The sequence below is a fragment of the Crocodylus porosus genome, unplaced genomic scaffold, assembly GCF_001723895.1.
Source record: "Crocodylus porosus isolate Cpor-Errol unplaced genomic scaffold, CroPor_comp1, whole genome shotgun sequence".
NCBI lineage: Eukaryota > Metazoa > Chordata > Crocodylia > Crocodylidae > Crocodylus > Crocodylus porosus.
In genome coordinates this window covers 126,101,753-126,113,148 of record NW_017728931.1, presented here as the reverse complement: position 1 = coordinate 126,113,148, position 11,396 = coordinate 126,101,753, and positions in this window count along the sequence as shown.

Genomic DNA, 11,396 nt, shown 5'->3' with positions numbered 1-11,396 from the left:
TGATGGATATTGTGCTGTCCTCTGAAAGAAACACAGTCAAACTGTCAGACCAAAAGGCAAAACATGACATTTTCTAACCTCAGGACTGAACAACTGAAGGCATCATTTGATTTTTAACCACTGTGTAAGAGATTAGGGTTAGAGGTATCCAAAGTATAAAAAAAGGTGGAATTTTAAGTCTTCCATTTTCAAAATTCCCATTCACAGAGCTATTACTCTTATTGTGAATGTCCAGACTGAAATCCCGATCCCACTAAATTCAAAGGAAGTCTTGCTATTTACTGTAAGGGATACAACATTTTATCCCAATATTCATTCATCATCAGATAATCCATTCTAGGAGAACCAATTTTAGAAATTCTGTTTTCAGTTCTGTCAGTTAGGTGCGGAAAAGGATCTGCGGCCTGGCTTTTAGATAACTCAGCTGCTCCTGATCACATGTCTTCATTAGTTTGTGATAATCCTCCTTGCCATCAGGTCCCTTGCCTCTCAAGGTATCTCTGGCCAAAGCATCTTAGGAAGTCTGCAGGGTGGTGAAACACATCAGAAGTAGCCAGAAATTCTATTGATTTCAACAGTTTAGCAGAGCAATTGAAGCAAGTAATCCTCCCTGACCTTACTCAGTGTTTTAAAGTTTCAGGCTTGCAGAGGTAAACACGCTGAGAACTCAGCCAGTTTAGTGCTTCAGAACTACTCTAATCATTGAAGCGCTAAATTGACTGAGGTATGAATCTTTCATAGACAATTTGGCTCATGCTGAACTTATCAACAGTGACAAATATTGCTTATAGACACTATTTAAAGCCATTTCCCCTAAAATCTACATGATATTACCCATTAAGGTCTGTGGAAGCGCATGTACAGACATGTGACTTGTTACAAAGTTTAAGGGGGCCAAAAATCTATGCCATTTTGGTGGAAATATTCTAAGTGGTGAGCTTAAGCTGTCTCTCCTTGTCAAAGTATTTATTTTATCTTCTTAAACAAGGAATACAACACTCTGCTACTACTTTAAGTGCAAACATTTTGATACTGTAAGGTGATTCTGTGAAAAGATGCAGAAGCTTCGAAAATAAAGTTTTGAATGGACATAACTATAACTGCACAATAAAGAACAATACCTCCACAATATGAATTGTTTTCTTTGGATTTTCTGAAATATATATATTTAAAGAAAATGTCCTTGTTTCTGTGCAGTGGTATGAAACAAAACCTCAGCTCTGTGCTCCTGGTTGAAAACTGGAAAATAAAACTGACCACAACCAGAGCAAAACCAGTTTGAAATGTAAACAACTTGAAAGGTAAAAAGTAAATTAGATATTAAAGAAATTTCTGATGTTGTTGTGTGACAGATAATTGTTTCCACAGTGTTATTTATTTATGTTTTTTGTCAGCAAATACCTCCTTTAATAGGAAATGTTATCTTGGAGGATATAGACTGAAAAAAACTTCAGCTGAATGCATGTACCATATAACCCTGTAATATTCCCCAGTGCAAAAACATTGTAGTGCTTCCAGCAGAGATTTACCAGGCAGTGCAGGGTAATTTTGGTCAGAATCAAAAAATCCAGGCTCCACGGGCATGAGCGAGGACAGCCAGTCTGGAACCAGGCACTTATCTTGCTGCTTCATTTGGTATTCTTCGGAGGACCCAGCCTCCAGTGCATGGTATGCTATCGCAATTCCAGCAGCTGTAATTCATACTGTAAACTGTAAGCCTGGCACTTTTTTATCTAGTCTCAATACAGAGGTTTGAGGGGTTTGTTACCTTTAGAATGTCAGACTTAGTACAAAGGATGGTTTTCTAACAGGATAGTCTTTTTTTTTTTTTGTATCTGTAGTCCTTTGAGAATATCTGTGGGGATGCAATTCTAAACCTCTGTTTTTTGTGGAAGAAACCCATGTATTTGTTTATTTTAACTATTCTTGCAAAATATGTTTTGACAGCTTCTCTCCTAGGATTTTCTCACTGGGGAAGTTTTTAACCTCCAACAAGTTTCCCTCGTATCACCTTAATCAGCTCTGAACAGCTTGCTAGAGCAGCACAAGACGTGTATAATCCCACTGTTTAATAGTCAGGGAATGCAGGATAATGGGGTGGAGGAGAATCACATTTAAAACAAAACCAAATATGGGTGGGGGGGAGGATATGTTCTGGAATAGGTTTTATGTTCATTGTACTTTAAACCATATTATTTAGACCAACTTCTGTCTTTAATCTGCCCTTTACTTCCCAACTTTTATACGTACTTTTTGATGAGTTGTTTATTTTGAAACTGTTTTATTCCCATCCAGAAGAGACCAGCTTAACCCTTTGGAGGAACAATTACCAGTAATAATGTAAAGGCCTAAGAATGCTGAGCATTTCCTTTACTTTCAGCTCAAACCAACGGTACATTTCTATATGGCTTAGAAACCTACTATTACAAAAAGTCATTTAAACCATGGATGGGCAAAGCACTGGTGGTTTTGGTTAAATATTTAAAACCCTCCCCTCGCCACAAAAAACCCCTCTTAACTCAGTTTCTGGCTTTGGAATAAAATACAATTAGAGATGGTTTTAATGTGAATGCCATTGTATCAAAACTTCTGGGATGTAGAGGATTGAGGAAAAGAGGGTTTGGGATCAATAGTTTTAGCTTTTCACCCTTCTGTAGCAGGACTTCTTAAATTCTGACTCCAGAAGTAAGTGGAAAGAATAGTATTATTAATAATGGCATGGCTCAATCCATAGGCCCTATCTAAGAATGGGGCCACATCCTGTCTATTATTACCCTGAAGAATTTACAAAGGGGAAAGGAACGTTACTTTGTCCTTCCTACATAAGGTGAATGAGGGTGAAAGAACCTAAAACACTTGTCTACAGGAAGTCTGTGGAAGAGATGGGAACCCTCACCAGATCTCCTGAGTCCTAGGTCCAGATTCAAATAGGTTCAGTAGATGCTTATATAGTAGGTTCCTTAACCTTGTTATGGAGATGAGTGTTTCTGAAGTATCTTGGGGTAAATCAAGTCATGACAGCTTACTGCACAAGAGTCATGAGCTGCTCTGATCAGAGAAATGGCACCCTTTGAAGGAAAAACTGCAGCAAACAACTGAATGGCTTGTTTTTAATTCTGCATGCCACTGAAAATGTAGTGGCTTGTGAACCACCCAGATGAAAATGATCCAAGTTCTTTTGTACTTGGATGTCTTGCCCAGGTGGGCAGCTCAATTTAGCTATGAAGTATATGCAGCCAGGGGAAGCACCTCTATAAAGCAATTCAGGCCTAGGCACATAGGTTCCCTACACAAAGAGCAGACAGGGGTAGGCATCTCCATAAGGGAATTCAGGAGGCATCTTGAGGAAAAATTCAGGACAAAGGTGTATCTGAACTCCAGCCCCTCTCAGGAGCTTAGGCTTTTCACTCATGCTGCAGACTGGGCACCTCATTTCACTTGCACTTTGCAATACTAAGTCCCACTTTTGAGGATAGGCTCATCCTGGTGGTAGTGATGCCCACTCTTTGTCCAAGGGCCTTATGATTGGAGCCCTCATGCAGGAATTGGGAGACCTCATTTCTCAATGCACCTATGCTCCATTTAGCAGGACAGTGCCACAACCACCGTGCTGAAGAAGGGTGTAGGTGAGGGCTGCCTCCATTCTCCTGGGCAGCCTGGAGTGAAAGTATAAAGGGTCCAGAAGAAGAGTGAACAAGAGGTTCATAGTCATAGCACTATCTAAGAAAAGAAGCCCTGGGTTCCAGCCCCTATTGCCCAGGTTACTCCTTCTTGCCAATTAATGTCATTACGTGTAATGCAGGCAGAAGATGCCATAACACAGGGTCCCCCACTCCCAGGCAGTTGCACTTACCAGTGGGCTACAGAGCCGTGATCACTAAGCCTTACCCCTGATGCTACTTTATCTCATTTAGGTGCAGAAGAGACCAAACTAAATCTGACTACAAGTCCAATGTCTTATCACAAATCTATCCTTCTTTACAACATAATGGGATTTCACTCCGACATACCTAAGTGTTGCCTGATAGTATTCCTTCCTTTTCCAGGGAGACTACATCTTCCAATACAGAAGCATTTTGCCAATTAGATTAATCCAGAAGGCTAATAATATAGCAACATTTGGCAGCACGTGGGGCTGGAAAGAATTATCTATCAAAAGATTTAGATCCCCCCCAAAAGGTTGACCTTTGGTTCCCTTTTATGAAATCCATGAGGGGACAGGAGGAATGAAATAACTTGCCAAGTGTCAAGCCCATTTTTATTTGCAAAAGCCCCAGTTCTATGATCCCTTACTTATGGGCTTATTATACATATACATTTTTGTAATTGCAGGCTTAGACTCTTGCTGACAATAAATAGCAACTGTGTTCTGTTTGCTAAATATGCTTCCTTCTGTGTTTGTATTTGCTTCTTGCATTTGCATGAAAGCCCTATATGAAAAGCAGTCTTGCTGTACTACAGGATGTGGTCATACCGTCCTCTGGGAAAACCCATTGGACTGGTTTAATAGGAAAATCTCTTTGAGTTTCTCTATGCTGACTTCTCCCCAATCTTGTGGGGTTTGGAGCAAAGCCTGGTAACCTTTTACATGCCATAAGCTGGAACAACCCAGCTCTGGTCCAATGCAAGCTGGGTGGCTTTGACTCGCATCAGCATCAGAGGTCTTTCCCAGCACCTATACCTGAGCCAGGCAGGTGAGAGCTGTGTCAGTATTGCTTTTCCCAGTTCCCTACTCCTTGGCTGCAGGCACAGGAGCAGGTTCTAGCCAGTGGGGAGTTGCACTGGGACCAGGCATCTGCAAACGATGTCCACTGCTTCCCTGCACTCCCCCTATCCCTCCACTTTGTAGTAGTGCTGGCACAGCTGAAAGCTGCCCAGCCCCAGCGCACCTCCCCACCAGCTTGAAGATGCACCCATGACGCGTTGTGGCAGGAAGGGGCAGCAATGCAGATGAAGTTTGCAGCTGTCCAGCTGTGACACAGCTCCATACTGGCTGGAAGCTGTCCCTAAACTGCAGCTGGGGAGCACACAGCTGGGGGAAGTGGCAGCAGTGCAGAAGCAGCTCCCAGCTGCCTGGCCCCAGTGTGGGCACAGACAAAGCCCCCTCCCACTTACATGTTGATGCTGAAACCCTCTGGCCCACTTCAGACCAGAGCTGGGAAGGGCGAGAGAAGTGGCAATGGTATGGGCATATCTGGAAGCTGGCCAGCCCTGGGGTAGGCACAGGTGTGGCCACAAGCAAAGCCCTCTAGTTTCTCAGGCTGGATCCAGCAGCTCCATTGGCCATAACCAGTCGGTGGGCCTTACGTTGCCAACCCCTGCCATAGAGAGACAAAACTGACTGCGCATCTCTGGATTTATCCTTACTTTCCTGCTCCCTGGCAGAGCAACTCCTTCTACTGTAGTTGTGCAGAGTAAGGCTGTGATACCAGCGGTCACCCACCATAAACCTACTCATACAGCCCCATTCTCCAGAGAGATCCCCCTGCTATAGAAGAATAATACTCTCCTGTTTTGATCATAACACATGCACTTCCACCATGATCTTAACATGTTCAGCTGGAGGTATGTTGCAAATTCCACTTGACATTATCCATTCTTTCTAAATCTATGTATAGCCTATTTCTTCCTGCTATACAGATTGGTAAAGAGCCTTTGTGTCAAGACACTGCTGTGGAGAATCCTGGACCCCCTTTCCTATAACCAGTGCTTACTCTGCAGGGATGAAGAACTGAGTAATACAATGTGGACTGAACAATATATTGCTCCCCCACAATGGGAAAGGTATTGCAACCTACCTCGAACCTCACTCTGGACAGTACTTGCTTAGCAACTTTCCATCTGTAGATAAAGGACTACAATCAGCTACAGCACTGTACCTGTTACAAATGAACGTCTCATGCAGATTCATTTTGCTGCTGATATGTTTTAAAATAGAAACACTTTAAACTACAGACTCTCTTAAGTAGAATTTTGTACCACAGGATATTTAGCATAATAGTTTCCTATGATTAATGTCAGCCTGATTTTAACTAATACTGGAAACCTTGAATAATACTGATAAACCGGGCTAAATTAAAGCAATTGAGGGCCTTATGGACTTGGGAAATAAAACAAGGCGCCCTTTCTCATCTCCTAGAAGTGTTTCTTATGGTCAATAAGAGGCTATTTTTCCAGGAGAAATTCCTTTAATGAACTGTAGCCCTGGAATCTTTCAGTTGTGTGTCTTCTAGTGACAATTATGTTATTTATAAGTTAATTCTTAATTATCAGAAGCTGAAGACTATCAGAAGAATTTAGTACGGCAGATGCCTCACCAAGGTGTGTTTTTACGTCAGAGGCTGACATAAGGAATGACATATTCTTACTTCTTGTTCTCAGCCCCTCCACCTCCTTTCCCTTCCTTACAACTTTCATGCTAAGGTAGGAGACAAACTACAGGGATGGGGAAGGAAAAAAAACCCTATTTATCTCCTGTCCCTTTTACTACCTTTTCTCAGTGCTAGCCTGTTTTATGCACTGAATTTCACAGGATATGAATACCTGAAATTCCCACTGAAGTCTGTTGGAAAGCAGGCTATTGCTGCATTTTCTGCCCTATTTGTGAAAATCTCTCAGCTTTTAGTGCTCTTTTAATCAGGCAGACTCCAAATCCAATGTCATTATCTTCTCTGTGGGTTTCTATTTCAGTTTTCTCTGCTTCCATTTTATCTTTGTACTTTGCCTTACTTTGCTCCCAATCCTGCATAATGCTCCTTGGAAGCAAACCTCTGCACCCACATGGAGTCCCATTAAAATCAGGATGGCTTCATCTGTAGGAAACAACTTAGAGTCAGAGCTTTGTCTTTGCTTGTCATTCTGGGCTTCCTTTTCCTTCACGTACACCAACCTGTTGCTACAATGGAGTGGGACAAAAAAGGCAACAATGTTTTGTGAGCAATTTCACTGCAAAATGTTTCTTTTTCATTCATATTAAAAATATGCATATATATTATCAGTTCTAAGCAGTACACAAATTATTCTACACACCAGCTCTCCCCCTAATTTTCATTCATATATTCTGCACATATTCATGTCCCTGTAGATCCATTCCGAGATCCCCTCCCCTTTCCTTTGATAGGCTAGGTGGGCAGATAATCCTCCCTAAATGCAGACGTTTTCCAGCTAATCTTTGGTAAGACTCCCTCTCAGAGAAAACCCAGCTCTTCAGGAGCTGGAATTTTACTATAAGAGATCATAAACCGGAGGAATGGGCTTCTACATTTACATATGAGGAAATTCTGTTAGCTGTGGAGAAGGAGCTATTGGAAAAACCAATCTTAATTAGCTAGGGTTTGGTGCCCCCCCCAAAAAAACCCACAGTTTTTTAAGAGTTAGGGAGATCGAGATTAGAGAGTGATGGGCAACTTGGGCCATCCAGACAGTTGCTGATGGGTGCCTAAAGGCAGGTAGGTGCTAGTGAATCTGGATTCATCAGCTGTTCATTTCCTTATTTTTCTCCTTGTTCTTCTCAATTCTCCTTGTTTGGTTCTCCGTGTTCTTCTCAAAGTTGCAGCCCATCCCCACATACTCCTAATCACTCATGAGCCACCTTTACTCAGATGAGAGGCAAGCATCAGCTCCTCTGTGGTCACAGTGACCAACCACTGAACAGGTCATCAACCCAAGGCTCTATATGTATTCACAATCATAGAATCATAGAAGTCGGGTCGAAGGGACCTTGTAGATCTCCAAGTCTGACCCCCGCCTGGGTGGGAGAAAAACTGGGCTCAGATGACTCTAGCCAGGTAGGCATCAAGCCTCTTCTTAAAGACCCCCAGGGTAGAAGCCAGCACCACTTCCCTTGGAAGTTGGTTCCAGCTCCTAGCCGCCCTGACAGGAAGTAGTTCTTGCAGATGTCTAATCTAAACCTCCTCTCGAACAACTTGTGGCTGTTATTCCTTGTTATGCCAGGGGGTGCTCGGGGAAAGGTCTCACCCAAAACCTTCTGGTCCCCCCTAGTGAGTTTATAGACAGTCACCAGGTCCCCCCTCAGCCTTCTCTTGTAGGTTCAGGTCCCGCAGTCCCTCATTGTAGGGTCTGCCCTGTTGTCCCTGGATCACGCGGGTGGCCCTCCTCTGGACCCTCTCAATGTTGTCCACATCCCTCTTGAAGTGCAGGGGCCAGAACTGGATGCAGTACTCCAGCTGTGGCCTGACCAGTGTTGCATAGAGGGGGAGGATCGCCTCCTTGTCCCTGCCAGAGATGCATCTGTGGATGCACGACAAGGTCCGGTTAGCCCTGCCAACCGTGACCTCGCATTGTCGGCCCATGTTCATCTTGGGGTCAGTAATGACTCCAAGATCCCTTTCTGCCTCCGTGCTCTCAAGAAGGGCGTTTCCCATTTTATAAGTGTGCTGCTGGTTACTACTGCCCAAGTGCAGCACCCTGCACTTGTCAGTATTGAAACACATCCTGTTTTTGTTAGCCCACTCCTGTAACCTGTCCAGGTCTTGCTGCAGTCTTTCCCTCCCTACTAGAGTGCTCACCTCACCCCAACTTTTGGTATCATCAGCAAATTTAAACAGGTTGCTTTTCACCCCATTGTCCAAATTACTAATAAAGAAATTGAACCCTGTGGGCTCGAGGACCGAGCCCTGGGGGACTGCGCTGCCCACTTCCCCCCAGGTCGAATACGACCCATTCACCACCACCCTCTGAGTATGACCCTTCAGCCAATTTGCAATCCATCTAACTGTGTAGGCATCGATGCCATAGTTGCCTAGTTTTTTAATGAGGATGGGGATGGGGAAATATTTCTCTTTGCATCCATCAATAGGGATCCAATGTTAACTAACAGTAATAGATGAATTCATAGTTGTCACTTTTTTTTCTTGCTTGCCTAGACCTAAAATTTCCTGTTTCATAATTGCATCTACCAGTCCATTCATGGATCCCATCCACCAAATTTATATGGCTTCCATTACATTATTTGAGCATCCCAGTCTTTAATACATCTATCCTCAGCGTGCACCTTTCTAGATGGATATTATCCCCATCTTATCAAGCGCTAATGGTCTCTTTACTGTAACCTAAAAGTGACTGGAGTCCATGTCCACATATCTAAGATAGCCTGAAACCAGCTGGCTCTAGCACTAACTGTAGCTATGACAGCATGGGATTCAGGGTGGGCTGCAAAGCCCAGTCTGACAAAATGCCATGGTATAATCCTAACTAAATGCTACGGCTATATTGATATCCATATCCTACCCAGCTAAAGTTAGCTCAGGTAGTACCCGCAGTAATTACACCTTGGATAGCAGCATGGGCAAAAGCTCACTTATGTTAGGTATCATTTCAGAAAGTTTTGTTCTGTAAGGATATATCTTATTTAATATTTTATCTGCTTTTATAAATTATTTTGCTTTTTACTGTAAGCTGCCAGAGGCTCCTCTGGGAAGGGCAGCATACAAATCAAATCAAATCAAATCAATAAATAAATATAAATAAAGATGTGAGATATAAGTTATGGATGGAGCTAGACCGTTTTCACTGAGGCAGATGACGGGACAAGGAGTACTGAGGAGGGCAGTAAAGCACTGGGACAGGTTACCCAGAGAGGTGGTAGACTCTCCATCCTTAGAGGTTTTTAAGACCTGGCTAGACAAAACTCAGGCAGGGATGATCTAGTTGGGGCTGGTCTTGCTTTGAGTAGGGGGTGGGACTACATGTGACCTCCTGAGGTCCCTTCCCACACTCATTTTCTATGATTCTGAGATTCTTCATCTGGTCTCTGTGAATGGATCCCTGCATACATGCAGAATCCCGTGGATACAGGACTGTGCCCGTGAGAAACACACCAGGACTGAGGCCTTTCATATTCTGCATTATGACCTCCTGAGGTCCTTTCCAAACCTCCTTTTCTGTGACTCTGAGCGCCTAAGTAAGGAAACCCCACAGGGCCTTTTTTTTTTTTTAATTTTCCATATACGAAGCCAAATTAGCCAAAACAAATTCCAAATCCAATAGTCAGTCCAGACAAATTACCAGCAAATATACTCCACCCCCATCTGGGGCTTCAGATGTTTCCAAATCTTTGGCAGGCATCCTATTTGCAGGCCCAAGTGCAGAGGATTGGGGTTCGGGTGCTCCCAAGTTTTGTTTGCCCTCAGCTGTAAGGCCCCAGTGACAAGCCAGGAAGGAGTCTCCCATTTCCATAAAGTGGCTTAGAGCCAAGACCTTCCCACTCCAGCAGCTAAGTGGGAGGTTTACTATACATTACCTTGGCAGGTACTATCCCTGTGCCAGAAGGGTGGTCTTCCCTAGTGCGGCTAGGAAGATTGCCTCCATCGTCATGGTATTTCCCTTGCCAGGCAAGCACAGACTACATTTGATCTGAGCCTTCAAGAATCCTCACGGGGACATGCCCCAGGGATCCTGCAGCAAAGCAGGGAACTGACCCCAGGCCTCCACAATGACACCCCAACCCCTTGGGCCAGGGTCCCACTACCCCACTTCCCCCAGGGACAGGCTGCTGAGAATAAGGACATGGGACTATATAGACCAGCAAGCCACAGGAGACAGGACTGCTGCAGGAGGCAGCTTCTCCACTGCCCTGTCCCCTTTTTGCCCTCGACTTTGGCTGCTGAGAGCCTGCCCTGGCCTCTGTCTTTCCTGGCCTCTGTCTTTCCTGCCCGTGGGGTGGCGGGAGAGGAGTAAGAGCCTCGACCTTCTCACAGACATGAATTGCATCCAGGAAGAGTGCACACACCAACGGCAGATGCTTCCTCAGCCTCACGAACAATGTGTGCCCCTGTAGGCTGTGGGGGCACGGCGACCACCTGCAGGCATTGGCGGCAGGGGCACGTCATTGTCAGCAAGCTCCTGCAGGCATCCGCAGCGCTGTTGGCAGTGGGGCGAGCGGAGCAAGTGGGGAGCCCCCACAGGCAGCTGTGTGGTGTTGACGGCGGGTTGGGGGGGAAGGCGAGCGCCGACCAGCAGTTGACAATCACCCACAGACACCGGCGGTGTTGGCAGCAGCCAGCGGTGATGGGGGACTGCCCACAGATGCCCCCGGTGGTGTCAATAGTGAGGGGCTGGGGGTGGCTTGTGGCACCAATGGTGTTGGTAGTGGCCAATGGCAATCGGGGACTGCCCACAGATGCCACTGGCGGTGTCAGCAGTGAGGGCTGGGGGTGGCTTGTGGCACCAGCGGTGTTGGCGGGGGCCAGCGGCGATGGGGGACTGCCCACAGATGCCACCGACAGTGTCAGTAGCGGGGGGCTGGGGGTGGCACCAGCGGTGTCGGCGGGGGCCGGCGGCGATGGGGGACTGCCCACAGATGCCCCCAGTGGTGTCAATAGTGAGGGGCTGGGGGTGGCCTGTGGCACCAGCGGTGTCGGCGGGGGCCGGCGGCG